At 43.6% G+C, this 18,303-nt stretch overlaps 1 protein-coding gene across 12 annotated transcripts in view; it reads right to left on the minus strand.

Moving 5' to 3' along the window:
- Nucleotides 1–16,913, minus strand: part of tanc2a (tetratricopeptide repeat, ankyrin repeat and coiled-coil containing 2a) — a 1,428,811-nt gene extending 1,411,898 nt beyond the window's left edge. For 11 of the 12 annotated variants that reach the window (XR_011937462.1, XM_072486971.1, XM_072486961.1 and 8 more), the window contains exon 1: nt 16,463–16,844. The gene's annotated coding sequence lies outside the window, so the exon portion shown is untranslated. The other variant, XM_072486954.1, reaches the window with a different exon arrangement.
- Between the last annotated feature and the right edge of the window lie 1,390 nt (nt 16,914–18,303).

Here is an 18,303-nt window from a genome sequence, read left to right on the forward strand (position 1 = left end):
TTCCAGGGCTACAAGGAAAAGGTAGGGAGATTGGACTAGCTGTGTTGTTTTTGGGGAGCTGGGCACAGATATATGGACCAAATGGCCTCCTGCTAAAACCATTAACTCAATAACACTCTCCCCTGAAAACAGAATTAATATACTCCACATTCTAGAAATAACAGAAATTATCTTCATTTGCAGTTTTCTCACAATAAGCCAACAAAAATTTGCATCATTGTTACAATATTCCAAGAAGAAAACCTTCCAGCAGCTGCAATATCATTGCCAGATTTCAACAATTTTACAATATGAAAAGTGCTACACGTGTAATTTAATTCCCCCTTAAATATTATGAGTAATATTTATTATATGCCCAGTTAGCTCAGGAAACAGTGGGTTCTTCCTCAATCCTCTCCAAACCACCTTTCTACTTAAATGTATTACATAAATTGTACGCCATTTGCAATGCCATGAATAAACACTACATTATGGATGTGAAGGAATAAGCAATTATGTTCACTTTAGAAAGAGACTACTGGTGATCTAAGGATTATACTTTATTTGAAGGTAGATAATAATTAATCTGAGCATTTCACTTTTACTACGTGGAATTGTGAATTAATGAACTGTTTTTGAGGCAAAAGGTGGTACCTTAATCATGCCTTAAAATGTATATTTCAATGTAATGACAAGAGTTAGACATCATAACTTAACATAGAAACATTTAAAGCAAGCACAAGATGGCAGAAATTATCATCCTCACTAGATACAAAGAGCACTCTAGACCAAATTCTACACCCTATTCTGACATGTTGGGTTGGGGCACTGCATTGCTAGCACAATCATCATTCCTATCCTTATATTTTCAACAAATAAACAGACTAATGCGGAGTACAAAAGCTTCACAGTTCGTAAGAAATGTACAAAAAAAAAAAGAGGCAATTGCATTCTTTTTACATCAACACAGAATTAGGAAGCAAGGTCCTTGGATTTATTTCACTGGAGGATAGAACCTGAATGCTGTAAAAGATTTATGTCCTCAGGAAACAAGTTCCTTCCCCACCGCAACCCCCTTCAGATGTGTGTTTCATATATTTATCCAGTGTTGGATAGTACAGTTCAATTTCCCTATCTATTCAATTTTACTGTTGCTTTCTAGGTCAAATGGTAGCAAAGCAACTGAATGGAGATCCATTGTTTCTCACCTGAAGAACTCACTTATGCATGGCTATCTCCACTGTTACCATATCTTCCTATAATCCTTCCCCTACATTGCACCAGTACACAACTATTTATCCTTCCACTCGTGGCTCCAATATGTACAATCTATCCAAGGTTTGTTACCATATTAAAAAAATCTGAAAAGGATAAAGCCCTGAAGAAAACTGTATATCCTCCAATGAAAAAATGGATGACAGGAAAGTAGTGGCAGGAAGATGTTGCATCTCACCCTCGCCTTCACTGTCCCCATGGAACGTTTGGTCTTATGTCTGGGTGACTTCACTACCACATTAGTCTTGAGTGCATCAGTTTTAAATTAATTGCCAAATTAAATTTCCAGCATCAGATTTTTCTCTCTCCTACTCGAGTTTCCATAAATTTGTCACATAGAGATCAAACAGATCATTATTCAAAAATGTCATGCACAATCTGTCTCACACACCAATCACTTTTCGCCTTGCAAATGTGTATAACTTACTGCAATTTCCACCTGCACTACCTTCCTTGGTAATACGTCCAATATATAGATCAGAACAACACAGGCAGCCATTCAGCCCATTGTGGATGAGCTGGTTCTTTTGAGGAACAATCCAGATTGTTTCATTTTACTGCCCTTCACTTGTATCACTAGCTGCTCCTTTGCAAGCATTTATCCAATTATCTTTGAAGGCTACAATTAGATCTATATCTATCATCCTATCTGTAAGCAACATTGCCCATCCGGCAACTGGGAGCAAAACTTTTAAAATACATTTTAGAGGCTGAAAACAGCTCAAAAGGGTTGATTTGAAGCCAACAGAAGCCCAGACACTGAAAATTGGCATGGTTCCATCATAAATGTCAACAGGTCAATCATAATATTTTTACATAAAATACAGGAAGATTGGTCAATGAATTTACTTATCCAGGGCACATGGATAAATACTGATGAAATTGGAAGGGTTAATTATTACCAGATGCCAGAAACAAACAAGCATTTTGACAGTGCAAACCAGACTGCTCACATCAACAAACTAGCGAAGCAGCAAAATGAGGCAATTCCACCTTGCTAGTCTGCATTGCCTCTATCAAAGAAAAACCCAGCTAGTTCCACTTCACAGCTCTTTCCCCATACCCCTAAAAATCATCTCTTTCAAGAATTGATCTAATGACAAACTGTTGAATGTTCATCATCCTCTAAGTGCTACTTACCCATTTTGGCGTTGGTAGCAAAACTTTAAAATGAATTTCTGTGGCAAAAACAGATTTAAAAATCTTGTCTTCTGAATACTCAGACATTGAAGATTGACATGGCTCCGTCTTAAATGTGGGCTGCTCAATCATGGACATATTTTTCCAAAACAGGAAAGTTTGAAAGGGTATTACCACCCAGACCATCTGCACTAGACAGGCTGGTATTGGAAAGGTTAATTATTCCCAGACTCCAAAAAAAAACAATTAAATCAATGTTAGGTAGCCATCTCCCCGCAAGAGCACTCTAGACCTGCCATGGCAGGTTTGCAGTCCAGCCCCACAATGGCACAAACCAGACAGCATAAAAAATTAAGTTTAAACTCTCTGATCACCTTTCTTCTTTGAAATCAATACCCATTTGTCTTGTAGATTGTGATTATATACAGCCTGTAATTATACCAATCATTAATGTCAATTTTACCTCTTCAAATCTTGAGTTATTGCAGGTTAGAATGAACCAACCGTCCAAATCCATGCCAATATTGGTTTCCATGATCCACCAAACTTAATCCCACTTTCCCACTTTAGAAAGCTACTAAAAAAGCTGCAAAGAGTAAGATAGATTAGGTGAGTAAACTTGCTCAAAATATAAAAAGATAGTAAAAGTTTCTACAAATATATAAAACAAAAAAAGAGTGGCTAAGGTAAATATTATTCTTTAGAGGATGAGAAGGGAGATTTAATAATGGGAGATGAGGAAATGGCTGAGGAACTGAACAGGTTTTTTGGGTCGGTCTTCACAGTGGAAGACACAAATAACATGCCAGTGACTGATGGAAATTAGGCTATGACAGGTGAGGACCTTGAGATGATTGTTATCACTAAGGAGGTAGTGATGGGCAAGCTAATGAGGCTAAAGGTAGACAGTTCTTCTTGCCCTGATGGAATGCATCCCAGAGTGCTAAAAGGGATGGCTAGGGAAATTGCAAATGCACAAGTGATAATTTACCAAAATTCACTAGACTCTGGGATGGTCCCGGTGGATTGGAAATTAGCAAATGTGACACCACTGTTTAAAAAAGGAGGTAGGCAGAAAGCGTGTAATTATAGGCCAGTCAGCTTTACTTCGGCAGTAGGGAAGATGATGGAATCTATCATCAAGGAAGAAATAGCGAGGCATCTGGATGGAAATTATCCCATTGGGCAGACGCAGCATGGGTTCATAAAGGACAGGTCGTGCCTAACTAATTTAGTGGAATTTTTTGAGGACATGACCAATGCGGTAGATAACAGGGAGCCAATGGATGTGGTATATCTGGATTTCCAGAAAGCTTTTGACAAGGTGCCACACAAAAGGTTGCTGCATAAGATAAAGATGCATGGCATTAAGAGTAAAGTAGTAGCATGGACAGAGGATTGGTTAATTAATAAAAAGAAAAGAGTGGGGATTAATTGGCATTGCTCTGGTTGGCAATCAGTAGCTAGTGGTGTCCCTCCGGGATCAGTGTTGGGCCCACAATTGTTCACAATTTACATAGATGATTTGGAGTTGGAGACCAAGTACAATGTGTCCAAGTTTGCAGACGACACTAAGATGAGTGGTAAAGCAAAAAGTGCAGAGGATACCGGAAGTCTGCAGAGGGATTTGGATAGGTCAAGTGAATGGGCTAGGGTCTGCCAGATGGAATACAATGTTGACAAATGTGAGGTTATCCATTTTGGTAGGAATAACAGCAAAAGGGATTATTTAAATGATAAAATAATAAAACATGCTGCTGTGCAGAGAGACCTGGGAGAGCTAGTGCACGAGTCACAAACAATTGGTTTACAGGTGATTAAGAAGGCAAATGTAGTTTTGTCCTTCATTGCTAGAGGGATGGAGTTTAAGACTAGGGAGGTTATGCTGCAATTGTATAAGGTGCTAGTGAGGCCACACCTGGAGTATTGTGTTCAGTTTTGGTCTCCTTACCTGAGAAACGACATACTGGCACTGGAGGGTGTGCAGAGGAGATTCACTGGGTTAATCCCAGAGCTGAAGGGGTTGGATTACGAGGAGAGGTTGAGTAGACTGGGACTGTACTCGTTGGAATTTAGAAGGATGCGGGGGGATCTTATAGAAACAAGTAAAATTATGAAGGGAATAGATAGGAAAGATGTGGGCAGGTTGTTTCCACGGCGGATGAAAGCAGAACTCAGGGGCATAGCCTCAAAATAAGGGGAAGTAGATTTAGGACTGAGTTTATGAGGAACTTCATCACCCAAAGGGTTGTGAATCTACAGAATTCCTTGCCCAGTGAAGCAGTTGAGGCTACTTCATTAAATGTTTTTAAGATAAAGATAGATAGTTTTTTGAATTATGGTGTTCGGGCCAGAAAGTGGAGCTGAGTCCACAAAAGATCAGCCATGATCTCATTGAATGGCGGAGCAGGCTCGAGGGGCCAGATGGGATTCTCCTAGTTCTCATGTTCCCACCCACCAAGAGATGAAGCATCAGGAATAAGGTGGGTGAACTTAAGGCATGGATCGGTACTTGGGACTACGATGTGGTGGCCATCACGGAAACTTGGATAGAAGAGGGGCAGAAATGGTTGTTGGAGGTCCCTGGTTATAGATGTTTCAATAAGATTAGGGAGGGTGGTAAAAGAGGTGGGGGGGGGGGTGGCATTATTAATTAGAGATAGTATAACAGCTGCAGAAAGGCAGTTCGAGGAGTATCACCCTATTGAGGTAGTATGGGTTGAAGTCAGAAATAGGAAAGGAGCAGTCACCTTGTTAGGAGTTTTCTATAGGCCCCCCAATAGTAGCAGAGATGTGGAGGAACAGATTGGGAAACAGATTTTGGAAAGGTGCAGAAGTCATAGAGTAGTAGTCATGGGCGACTTTAACTTCCCAAATATTGAGTGGAAACTCTTTTGATCAAATAGTTTGGATGGGGTGGTGTTTGTGCAGTGTGTCCAGGAAGTTTTTCTAACACAGTATGTAGATTGTCCGACCAGAGGAGGGGCAATATTGGATTTAGTACTGGGTAATGAACCAGGGCAAGTGATAGATTTGTTAGTGGGGGAGCATTTTGGAGATAGTGACCACAATTCTGTGACTTTCACTTTCGTAATGGAGAGGGATAGGTACGTGCAACAGGGCAAGGTTTACAATTGGGGGAAGGGTAAATACGATGTTGTCAGACAAGAATTGAAGTGCATAAGTTGGGAACATAGGTTGTCAGGGAAGGACACAAGTGAAATGTGGAACTTGTTCAAGGAACAGGTGCTACGTGTCCTTGATATGTATGTCCCTGTCAGGCAGGGAAGAGATGGTCGAGTGAGGGAACCATGGTTGACAAGAGAGGTTGAATGTCTTGTTAAGAGGAAAAAGGAGACTTATGTAAGGCTGAGGAAACAAGGTTCAGACAGGGCATTGGAGGGATACAAGATAGCCAGGAGGGAACTGAAGAAAGGGATTAGGAGAGCTAAGAGAGGGCATGAACAAACTTTGGCGGGTAGGATCAAGGAAAACCCCAAGGCCTTTTACACATATGTGAGAAATATGAGAATGACTAGAGCTAGGGTAGGTCCGATCAAGGACAGTAGCGGGAGATTGTGTATTGAGTCTGAAGAGATAGGAGAGGTCTTGAACGAGTACTTTTCTTCTGTATTTACAAATGAGAGGGGCGATATTGTTGGAGAGGACAGTGTGAAACAGATTGGTAAGCTCGAGGAAATACTTGTTAGGAAGGAAGATGTGTTGGGCATTTTGAAAAACTTGAGGATAGACAAGTCCCCCGGGCCTGACGAGATATATCCAAGGATTCTATGGGAAGCAAGAGATGAAATTGCAGAGCCGTTGGCAATGATCTTTTCGTCCTCACTGTCAACAGGGGTGGTACCAGGGGATTGGAAAGTGGCGAATGTCGTGCCCCTGTTCAAAAAAGGGACTAGGGATAACCCTGGGAATTACAGGCCAGTTAGTCTTACTTCGGTGGTAGGCAAAGTAATGGAAAGGGTACTGAAGGATAGGATTTCTGAGCATCTGGAAAGACACTGCTTGATTAGAGATAGTCAGCACGGATATGTGAGGGGTAGGTCTTGCCTTACAAATCTTATTGAATTCTTTGAGGAGGTGACCAAGCATGTGGATGAAGGTAAAGCAGTGGATGTAGTGTACATGGATTTTAGTAAGGCATTTGATAAGGTTCCCCATGGTAGGCTTATGCAGAAAGTAAGGAGGCATGGGATAGTGGGAAATTTGGCCAGTTGGATAACGAACTGGCTAACCGATAGAAGTCAGAGAGTGGTGGTGGATGGTAAATATTCAGCCTGGATCCCAGTTACCAGTGGCGTACCGCAGGGATCAGTTCTTGGTCCTCTGCTGTTTGTGATTTTCATTAATGACTTGGATGAGGGAGTTGAAGGGTGGGTCAGTAAATTTGCAGACGATACGAAGATTGGTGGAGTTGTGGATAGTGAGGAGGGCTGTTGTCGGCTGCAAAGAGACATAGATAGGATGCAGAGCTGGGCTGAGAAGTGCAGATGGAGTTTAACCCTGAAAAGTGTGAGGTTGTCCATTTTGGAAGGACAAATATGAATGCGGAATACAGGGTTAACGGTAGAGTTCTTGGCAATGTGGAGGAGCAGAGAGATCTTGGGGTCTATGTTCATACATCTTTGAAAGTTTCCACTCAAGTGGATAGAGCTGTGAAGAAGGCCTATGGTGTGCTCGCGTTCATTAACAGAGGGATTGAATTTAAGAGCCGTGAGGTGATGATGCAGCTGTACAAAACTTTGGTAAGGCCACATTTGGAGTACTGTGTACAGTTCTGGTCGCCTCATTTTAGGAAGGATGTGGAAGCTTTGGAAAAGGTGCAAAGAAGATTTACCAGGATGTTGCCTGGAATGGAGAGTAGGTCTTACGAGGAAAGGTTGAGGGTGCTCGGCCTTTTCTCATTAGAACGGAGAAGGAGGAGGGGTGACTTGATAGAGGTTTATAAGATGATCAGGGGAATAGATAGAGTAGACAGTCAGAGACTTTTTCCCCGGGTGGAACAAACCATTACAAGGGGACATGAATTTAAGGTGAAAGGTGGAAGATATAGGAGGGATATCAGAGGTAGGTTCTTTACCCAGAGAGTAGTGGGGGCATGGAATGCACTGCCTGTGGATGTAGTTGAGTCGGAAACATTAGGGACCTTCAAGCAGCTATTGGATAGGTACATGGATTACGGTAAAATGATATAGTGTAGATTTATTTGTTCTTAAGGGCAGCACGGTAGCATTGTGGATAGCACAATGCTTCACAGCTCCAGGGTCCCAGGTTCGATTCCGGCTTGGGTCGCTGTCTGTGCGGAGTCTGCACGTCCTCCCCGTGTCTGCGTGTGTTTCCTCCGGGTGCTCCGGTTTCCTCCCACAGTCCAAAGATGTGCAGGTTAGGTGAATTGGCCAATGATAAATTGCCCTTAATGTCCAAAATTGCCCTTCGTGTTGGGTGGAGGTGTTGAGTTTGTGTAGGGTGCTCTTTCCGGGAGCCGGTGCGGACTCGGGGGGCCGGGTGGCCTCCTTCTGCACTGTGGATTCAGTGATAATCTATGATTAATCTAGGACAAAGGTTCGGCACAACATCGTGGGCCGAAGGGCCTGTTCTGTGCTGTATTTTCTATGTTCTATAAACTACAGGGGTTAGCACTGCTGCCTCACGGCGCCGAGGTCCTGGGTTCCATCACGGCCCCGGATCACAGTCAATGTGGTGTTTGCACATTCTCCCCGTGTCTGCGTGGGTCACAACCCAAAGGTGTGCAGGGTAGGTGGATTGACTACACTAAATTGCCCCTTAATTGGGAAAAAAAAGAATTGGGTACTCTAAATTTATTTTTAAAAAGTAAATAAAACATAAACTTAAAGAAGTTTGGAAACACAAAGATTTACCAAGTAAAAATGTCTTGGGACACCAACTGAGCGCCTGGAGTCAGTGAGATGAGCAGCACAGAACGTCGTCGGAAAGTCGAAACCGACATTGTAAATACAAAACAGGGTGTCAACTTATAAATGTTGCAACTGCTATTTATCATGACTAGAACACCATAAAGTCGATGATTAAATGTATAGAAAATAGCTGTAGCCTGAGCACTGGCCAAAGTGGAGCAATGACAACTTCTATTTAATAGCACCTTTAACGTAAAACATTCCAATGGCACTTCACAGGAACTTTATAAAAAGGTGTGGCACTGAGCCACCTATGAAGTTATTGGGGCAGATGACCAAAAGTTGTGTCAAACAGGTAGCTTTTAAGGAATGTCTAAAAAGAAGCAGAAGTGTAGGGAGAATATCGCAGAGCTTGGGGCCAAGACAACTGAAGCCATAGCCACCAATGGTGAAGTGATTAAAATCGGGAAACTCAAGAAGTCAGAATTAGACACGTGCAGATATTGGAGGTTGTGAAACAGCAGGAGATTCCAGAAGTAGGGATGATAAACAGCATTCAGTTCCAATTTATATTTCTTCAAACAGTGGAGCAAGCTGTGCCCAATCGAAGTTTGGGTTGATTAGGGGCAAGTAACATTTGCACCACACAAATGGCAGTCAATAACCAGTTCCAAAGGCGAACCTAACAATTGTCCACTGACATTCGATGGCATTACTAACCAACATCCTGAGGGTTACCATTGACCATAGTCACACAAGGGTGAGGAGAGATTTGATAGAGGTATTCAAAATTATGTGGGGTCCAGATAGAGGATATAGCAAGAAGCTTTTCCTATAGGCAGGAGGTTCATGAATCGGGAGGACACTGATATAATTAAGGGTAATGGCAAATGTACCAACAGAGACATGAGAAAAAGCTTTATGTTTTTAAAGGCAGCGAGTGGATAAGATCTGGAATTGATTGCCGAAGATGCAATGGAGGCAAATGAATTTGTGGAATTTGCAGGACGATGGGGAATGAGCTGCAGTCACTGAGTTCTCTTGCAAATTGCTTCCTTCTCATGGACCAAATTGCTTCCTTCTGTGCTGGAACATTCTATGATTCTATAAATACCATGGCCATTAAAACAGAGTAGAGGCTGGGTATTCTGTGACAATTGGCTCACCTCCTTACTCCCCAAGTCACAAGTCAAAATTGTGACGTAATACTCTCAAGTTGCCTGGATAGATGCAGCAGCAAGGCGCAAGTAACTTAACAACATCCAGACAAAGCAATTACTTGATTAGCACCCAATTCCATAGTTTAACTTCCACTCACTCCACCACTGACCTAGTGGCTGGAGCATGTACTATTTACAGGGCACTTCAGCAAGTCAACAAAACTTCAGCAGTAACATCTAGCAAAACATCAACATTCACCACCTAGACAGTTACATAGCAACAACATCACCTGAAAATTAAGACATTACCTTGACTAGAGCGAGGGTAGGTCCGATCAAGGACAGCAGTGGGAGATTGTGTATAGAGTCTGAAGAGATAGGAGAGGTCTTGAACGAGTACTTTTCTTCTGTATTTACAAATGAGAGGGGCCACCTTGTTGGAGAGGACAGTGTGAAACAGACTGGTAAGCTCGAGGAAATTCTTGTGAGGAAGGAAGATGTGGGAGAGTGGCGAATGTCGTGCCCCTGTTCAAAAAAGGGACTAGGGATAACCCTGGGAATTACAGGCCAGTTAGTCTTACTTCGGTGGTAGGCAAAGTCATGGAAAGGGTACTGAAGGATAGAATTTCTGAGCATCTGGAAAGACACTGCTTGATTAGGGATAGTCAGCACTGATTTGTGAGGGGTAGGTCTTGCCTTACACGTCTTATTGAATTCTTTGAGGTGACCAAGCATGTGGATGAAGTTAAAGCAGTCGATGTAGTGTACATGGATTTTAGTAAGGCATTTGATAAGGTTCCCCATGGTAGGCGTCTGCAGAAAGTAAGGAGGCATGGGATAGTGGGAAATTTGGCCAGTTGGATAACGAACTGGCTAACCAATAGAAGTCAGAGAGTGGTGGTGGATGGCAAATATTCAGCCTGGATCCCAGTTACCAGTGGCGTACCGCAGGGATCAGTTCTGGGTCCTCTGCTGTTTGTGATTTTCATTAATGACTTGGATGAGGGAGTTGAAGGGTGGGTCAGTAAATGTGCAGACGATACGAAGATTGGTGGAGTTGTGGATAGTGAGGAGGGCTGTTGTCGGCTGCAAAGAGACATAGATAGGATACAGAGCTCGGCTGAGAAGTGGCAGATGGAGTTTAACCCTGAAAAGTGTGAGGTTGTTCATTTTGGAAGGACAAATATGAATGCGGAATACAGGGTTAACGGTAGAGTTCTTGGCAATGTGGAGGAGCAGAGAGATCTTGGGGTCTATGTTCATACACCTTTGAAAGTTGCCACTCAAGTGGATCGAGCTGTGAAGAAGGCCTATGGTGTGCTAGCGTTCATTAACAGAGGGATTGAATTTAAGAGCCGTGAGGTGATGATGCAGCTGCACAGAACTTTGGTAAGGCCACATTTGGAGTACTGTGTACAGTTCTGGTCGCCTCATTTTAGGAAGGATGTGGAAGCTTTGGAGAAGGTGCAGAGGAGATTTGCCAGGATGTTGCCTGGAATGGAGAGTAGGTCTTACGAGGAAAGGTTGAGGGTGCTAGGCCTTTTCTCATTAGAACGGAGAAGGATGAGGGGCGACTTGATAGAGGTTGATAAGATGATCAGGGGAATAGATAGAGTAGACAGTCAGAGACTTTTTCCCCGGGTGGAACAAACAATTACAAGGAGAATAAATTTAAGGTGAATGGTGGAAGATATAGGGGGGGTGTCAGAGGTAGGTTCTTTACCCAGAGAGTAGTGGGGGCATGGACTGCACTGCCTGTGGAAGTAGTTGAGTCAGAAACATTTGGGACCTTCAAGCAGCTATTGGATAGGTACATGGATTACGGTAAAATGATATAGTGTAGATTTATTTGTTCTTAAGGGCAGCACGGTAGCATTGTGGATAGCACAATTGCTTCATAGCTCCAGTGTCCCAGGTTCGATTCCGACTTGGGTCACTGTCTGTGCGGAGTCTGCACATCTTCCCAGTGTCTGCGTGGGTTTCCTCCGGGTGCTCCGGTTTCCTCCCACAATCCAAAGATGTGCAGGTTAGGTGGATTGGCCGTGATAAATTGCCCTTAGTGTCCAAAATTGCCCTTCGTGTTGGGTGGGGTTGCTGGGTTGTGGGGATAGGGTGGAGGTGTTGACCTTGGGTAGGGTGCTCTTTCCAGGAGCTGGTGCAGACTCGATGGGCCGGGTGGCCTCCTTCTGCACTGTAAATTCTATGATAATCTATGATTAATCTAGGACAAAGGTTCGGCACAACATCGTGGGCCGAAGGGCCTGTTCTGTGCTGTATTTTCCTATGTTCTATAGACATATATTGACACTCCATTTTTGCCGTGAGGTCCCTATCAAAACGCATTGGACAACTAACTCTACCACATGGACTGTAACAGTTCAAGATGACCTATTACCACCTTTTCAAGAGTAACAAGGGATAGACAATAAATACAGACCTTGTCAGCGATGTCTAAATGATCAAACAAAAAAGACTCATGTGAACCGCAATCACTGAATCTCCCAAAAGAAGCAGCCTCAAATCTCAATACAAAAAAAGTTGTATTAGAACATACAGTGCAGGAGGCCATTCGGCCCATCGAGTCTGCGCCGACCCACTTAAGCCCTCACTTCCACCCTATCCAAGTAACCCAATAACCACTCCTAACCTTTTTGGTCACTAAGGGCAATTGATCATGGCCAATCCACCTAACCTGCACGTCTTTGGACTGTGGGAGGAAACCAGAGCACCCGGAGGAAACCCACGCAGACACAGGGAGAACGTGCAGACTCCGCACAGACAGTGACCCAGCGGGGAATCGAACCTGGGACCCTGACGCTGTGAAGCCACAGTGCTATCCACTTGTGCTACCGTGCTGCCCAAATTACTTAAGCAATTGCTGAATCCACTTGTGCTACCGTATTGCTGAAGTAAATAGACATGCTATCAAAGCTTTTCATCTTGCACTCATCAGGACAGATACAAGAATGTCAAATTTCAAAGGGAGCAACAGTTTATACCGAGGGAACAAAGGTTTGTTTGGCAAGTTAACTCTGGTTGGTCACCATGGCAACGTCACAACAAAATGCTTCAACAGCATGTCTCTTTTATTCAGCAATGCTCATGACCACCTACCCCCTAATTCCCATCTGCCATGATCTTTGTTTTTCATTATATATGCTACCTTACCAAATTCAGAAAATCTCCACTTCGCGTTCTTGCTGACTTATTCCTTCAGAAGAATCTGAAAAAAATCAGTCATATATAACTTCCCCTTCAGAAATCCATGCTGATTGACCCTGATGTACAAACATTTTTCCAATAAGATATCCGAAATCCACGGTAAACATTGTTTATTTCTTTAGCCTCTTCTCACAGTTTAACTGCCTTATTCAGAATATCATATTAGTGGCCTTTGGCTGCACCCTCGCCAATGTTTGGGCACTGCTACTAAACTGTAGACTGTGCTCAAGAAGGGGTTGGATATGTATAATGAGCATTACACCATCTCCATCAATTCTTTGGGACTTCTCCTTCCTTGAGCTAAATAAAATTTTGCTGAGTTTCTCTATTGTAGCCACAGCATTTAGCTTGTAGCTCATGTTAAAGCGAAGAGCTCCAACAATACTCCAGAAGATTGACACCAACCAGGAGAAAGCATCCCACTTGATTGGGGCTGCATCCACCACTGTAAACATTCACTTCCACCACCACCAATGCAGTGACAGCAGTGCGTGTCATCTACAAGATACCATAGAATCTCTACAGTGCAAACGGGTTTGCACATCGAATCTGCATTGACACTCTGAAAGAGCACCCTACCTAGGCCCATCCCCGCAACTCCACCTAACCTGCACAGCTTTGGGCTGTGGGAGGAAACTGTAGCACCCGGAGGAAACCCACATAGACACGAGGAGAATGTGCAAACTCCACACAGCCATCCAAGGATGTAATTGAACCCGGGTCCCTGGCATTGAGAGGCCACTGCGCCACCACAAATACCCTATTAACAGCGCTTTGGTATACCTTCACCACATGGACTTCTGCAATTCAAGGAGGCAGTTCACCACAGCTTCGAAGGGTAACAAATGCCAATATCCACATCCCATGATTAACTAAAAGGCAACACACCTATGGGGCGGCTCAGTGGCTAGCACTGTTGCGTCTCAGTGCCAGGGACCCGGGTTCCATTCCAGACTTGGGTTAGGTGGATTGAACATGTTAAATTACTTCTTAGTGTTCAAAGATGCGTAGGTTAGGTGGGGTTAGGAGGAAAGGGCGGGGAAATGGATCTAGGTAGGTGCTCTTTGAGGGCTGGTACAGACTTGATGGGCCGAATGGCCTCCTTCCTCACTAAGGATTCTGTGGAAGGTTTCAGCATGCTATCAACCTTCCGAATCCTTACATTCTGTCCTGTACAACAATAGTTTAAAGCTTCATTTCCAATGCTTATTTTCAGCAATCTGCACTTATGCACATTAAACAAGGTTTGCTGCTTACCAGACGAACATCCTAATCTATTCAAATCCACATTATTTGATCCGTTCGATCTATGATATTTGAAAGCCGTCCCTCCAGTTTTCGATCAGTCAACGTAATACAAACTGTTTCCATACCTATTACCAAATCATTTTCTTATATATACAAAAACACCGCAATACAAATCTTCAAGAAATACTTTAAGTCACCTCCTTGCATTTTCATGCAACTTCACAAAAAGTTACAATTTTTATGCTTTTTCCAATTCAGCCAATTTTCAAACCACTTCAGTTGAATCCTGCTCCCCCAATTTCTTGTTTTCTGACCTTGTGTGGCATTGTACTAAATGTTCTAAAAGATAAACATATAACACTTTCCTTCCCACAAAGAGACAGCGGTAAAGAACTCCAGTAGATCTATCAAGCATTAACATTGCTCTCACTGAGGGCTGCACGGTGATGGAGTGGTTAGCACTGCTGCCTCACAGCACCGAGGACCCGGGTTCAACTCCGGCCCCGCGCTACTGTCCGTGTCTCTGGGTCTCACCCCCACAACCCAAAAAAATATGTGCAGGGTAGGTGAATTGACCGCACTAAATTGCCGCTGGAAAAAAAAAAATTGGGTACTATAAATTAAAAATCATTGGTCTCACTGACACTCCTATGAGCCTATATTTCTTTTCTAGTTTATATATTCTTTCTTCAGGTTTCCCTTTGTTTTGCCTGCTTTGGTTTCCCAGTTCTCCAGACTGTAGTTCCAAGGATTGCTTTGCTACCTTTTATAAATTGGCACACAGCCATTGCTATTTATTTCCTAAGTGAAGACCCAATTTTATTACTAAAGTTCACAGCAAATTAAACAGGTTATAAACGCCCAATCTTATTAAAAACAAAGATTAATTCCAAGAGCTAGGAAATCCAGCATTTCAAGTATGAGGGAAAAAAACAAAATGTAAATGTCTAAATAATTTGACTATATCGTCAATATAAAGTTGATGTTAAAATATAGGATTTCTGACTCTCTTAAAATAACGTTTAATACAGTATATCTTTACTCTCCCTGCCCTGCAACCGAGGACTCTTGATAGAAAGTCAGTCCTGCCAAGTATAAGAATTGCACCAACGTTTAAAGATCTCAATGTGTGTATCTGCAAATATTGTGTAGCCTGGATAAGGATATGTACTCTGTACTTCATCAGGATATGTGAAAGCATACAAGCTTGTACTTTTTTTTAAATTAGAAGCTCACATCTGCACTGATAAAAGACTAAAGCATTTGTATTTATGTCATCCCACTTTTTGCAAAAAGGGTCTTGTTCGTAACACTGAGCTAAGATATACCCGGCATTAAACTGTCAACTTTATGTCCAATCACTTGCCCTGGCTCCTCTTTCATGTATAACAAGTAAACAAATGTTTTTAATGCCAGTGCCTCACCTCAATTTCCTGGAGTCCAAACCAAAAGATATCAGCAATAATCAAACACTCCTACTTTCATATGTAGCTACCATATTTATATATATCCACACTGCATGTGCAATGTAAATTATGCACATGGCACACAGTTACTTTAACCAAAGACTGGAAAGACAGCAGGTTGCGCGTCAACAGCTTTCAATATTTAATTACAAACACAAGTCTTTTTTGCACATCATTTATATTTTAGAATTCCATGGAAATGAATGATTCATCGTGATAGATGTGAATTATTTATATTTTCATCAGGTTATTTTTCCCCAAAGCACAGGATGGGGAATATCATTATTTTAAAACTACGTCAACTGACAAGCTCATTTCAATTATCCACGAACAGACCTCAAAATTATTTCCCTTCCCAGGTTAATCCTCTGCTATCCAAGCCAAGCGAACCTCCCTAACAAAAGCACATTTGACTTTAATATGTAATCAACACGCCGATGTAATGCACACTCACTAAGATTTTAAAAATATCTCCCTGCACAGCTGATTTCTCCATGAAATTCCAATTTCCAATGATAAATCAGTCCCCCTGCAACATTCAATCTTGCAAGCAAACTCCGCACACACCCTATTTCAGCATCCTCTATGGCAACGATTGCACCTGATAACAGTAGCACACTTATATTATCCTTTTGTTTTGCTGGAAAGCAGGAGACACATGAGCCAACCATTCCTCGCGTTGCTCTGATGATAGATGGCACAATCCTAGCCCACACAACCAACCAACCACCCCCCAAAAAAACCTCTGCAATATTGATAACAAATGGTGATATTGTTGAAGTTTTCTCTGTAGACATGTTGATAGGTGCAGAAGTAGGTTGTCAATGCCAAGGGTGCATTTTGCGTGTGTGTCTGTCTCTCTCTCTCCTCCAAAGGGATGGAAGCAGTGACTTTGTTCTATTTATATCCCATTCAAACACATCGCTTGTTAATTTTAAAACACAGAAGAGTGGGGAGAATGATAAAAGACGGCGAGGGCTGTTGCCAGGCAGGGTCGTCTCCCCCCCTCCCCCTGACTGCCCGGAGTCCGTGCCTCATGCTGCCGCCTGAGATTTCACTCCCGTTCCTCACCCCTCACCTGAGACGGGCGGCCGCAGTCTCCCGGTCCCCGAATGTCGCCCGGAGAGAGAGCTTCCTTCAGTGGCGGCTGAGTAGGAGGAGGAGGAGGAGGCCGCCATTCCCCACTCCGGACCCTGTCATTCCCACTCCGCCCCCTTCCCGGGGCACGGTCTGCAATCCAAACCCCCAAGCTCCTGCTCTCTCTCCGTCAAATCGTTACCGCTGTCTCTCCACAAGATCAAATCTGCACATCAACAAAACCTATTTGGTGTCACAGATGCTTTTTTTTTCGCCAACAATTTTTTGCTGGGGATAGAAATGAAAATAAATAAAACCTTTCCTGCCCGCCCGCGACGACTGCGCTCGAGCCCAACGTGACCGTTTTCCCCGCCCGAGCAGGACACTCACCATCCGAGTGGCGGCCTCACACCTCAGGGCGGCCGAGCCAGCGGCGAGGGGGCGGGGTTGAGCAAGCGCGAAGGGGCGGGGCCTCAACCGCCGCCGTTGCCCCGGCCAATCGGAGCGCGGATCCCCACTGACTGACGGGGAGGCGCCGCCCAATCGGCTCGGCCGGGCTGCCTAAATCTGCATATTCGTGAGGATCAAGGACCATGGCGGTTGGATCAGGTGAGCTGGTCACAGCGCCTCCTGTCTGTAGTACCAGGAATCTCTTCATGTACAACTTGGTCAACTTGGGTGGGAAAAGTGTTTGTTGTTCAAGGGAAGACAAGTTTGAATTTAACAAAACAGTGTGGCAGTTCGACCCAATGCTAAAAAAAACTTGCAAGGTAATTACACTTGATGCCCTTCCAAACTTTTATTGGAACATACAGTGCAGGAGACCATTCAGCCCATCAAGTCTGCACAGACCCATTTAAGCCCATTCCATCCCATCCCCCAAACCCAATAACCCCTCTGACACTAAGGGCAATTTAGGATAGCCAATGCACCTAACCTGCATGTAATTGGACTGTGGGAGGAAACCAGAACACCCAGAGGAAACCCACACAGACACGGGGAGAACGTGCAGACTCTGCACAGACAATGACCCAGCAGGGAATCAAACTTGGGACCACAGTGCTGTGAAGCCACAGTGCTAACCACTATGCTACCCCATTCGATCTGAGAACAGTGATATAAGGCCTCCTGCTGTTCTGGAATAATTCTGTGAAAAGCTGCAGTAGGGAACAGGTCTGTCACCAACATCAATGGGGTTGTTTGAGATAACCATGCACAAAAAGCACATCACACGGTAATCATAGAATTGCTACAGTGCAGAAGGAGGCTATTCAACCCATCGAGTCTGCATCAACCCTTCAAAAGAGCACATTGCCTAGGCCCAATCCCCCTGCTCTATTCCTGTAACCCCACCTAACCTTTGTACACCAAGGGGCAATTTAGCATGGCCAATGCACCCAACCTGCACATCTTTGGACTGTGGGAGAAAACTGAAGTGCCCAGAGGAAACCTGCTCAGACACAAGGAGAATATACAAACTCCTGACAGACACCCAAGGCTAAGAATTGAACCCACTGCGAGGCACTGTGCCACCATGCCATCCAATATTAAAGCGTACTGATTTGATCATTAATATAAACAGAAAATTCTGGAAAAACTCAGGTCTGACAGCAGGGAGAAACAGAGTTAACGTTTCAAGTCCACTTGATTATTCTTCAGAGATGTAGAGAACTAGAAATGTGATGGATTTGATACCGTTGAAGAGAGGGCCAGGTGGAGCAAAAAAAGCTCACTCTATTACCATAGAATCCCTACAGTGCAGAAGGAGGCCATTCGGCCAATCAAGTTTGCAACGACCCTCCAGAAAGCATCCTACCTATGCCCGCTCCCCCCAACTAACCT

Source organism: Scyliorhinus torazame, chromosome 21, assembly GCF_047496885.1.
Source record: "Scyliorhinus torazame isolate Kashiwa2021f chromosome 21, sScyTor2.1, whole genome shotgun sequence".
Classification (NCBI taxonomy): Eukaryota; Metazoa; Chordata; class Chondrichthyes; order Carcharhiniformes; family Scyliorhinidae; genus Scyliorhinus; species Scyliorhinus torazame.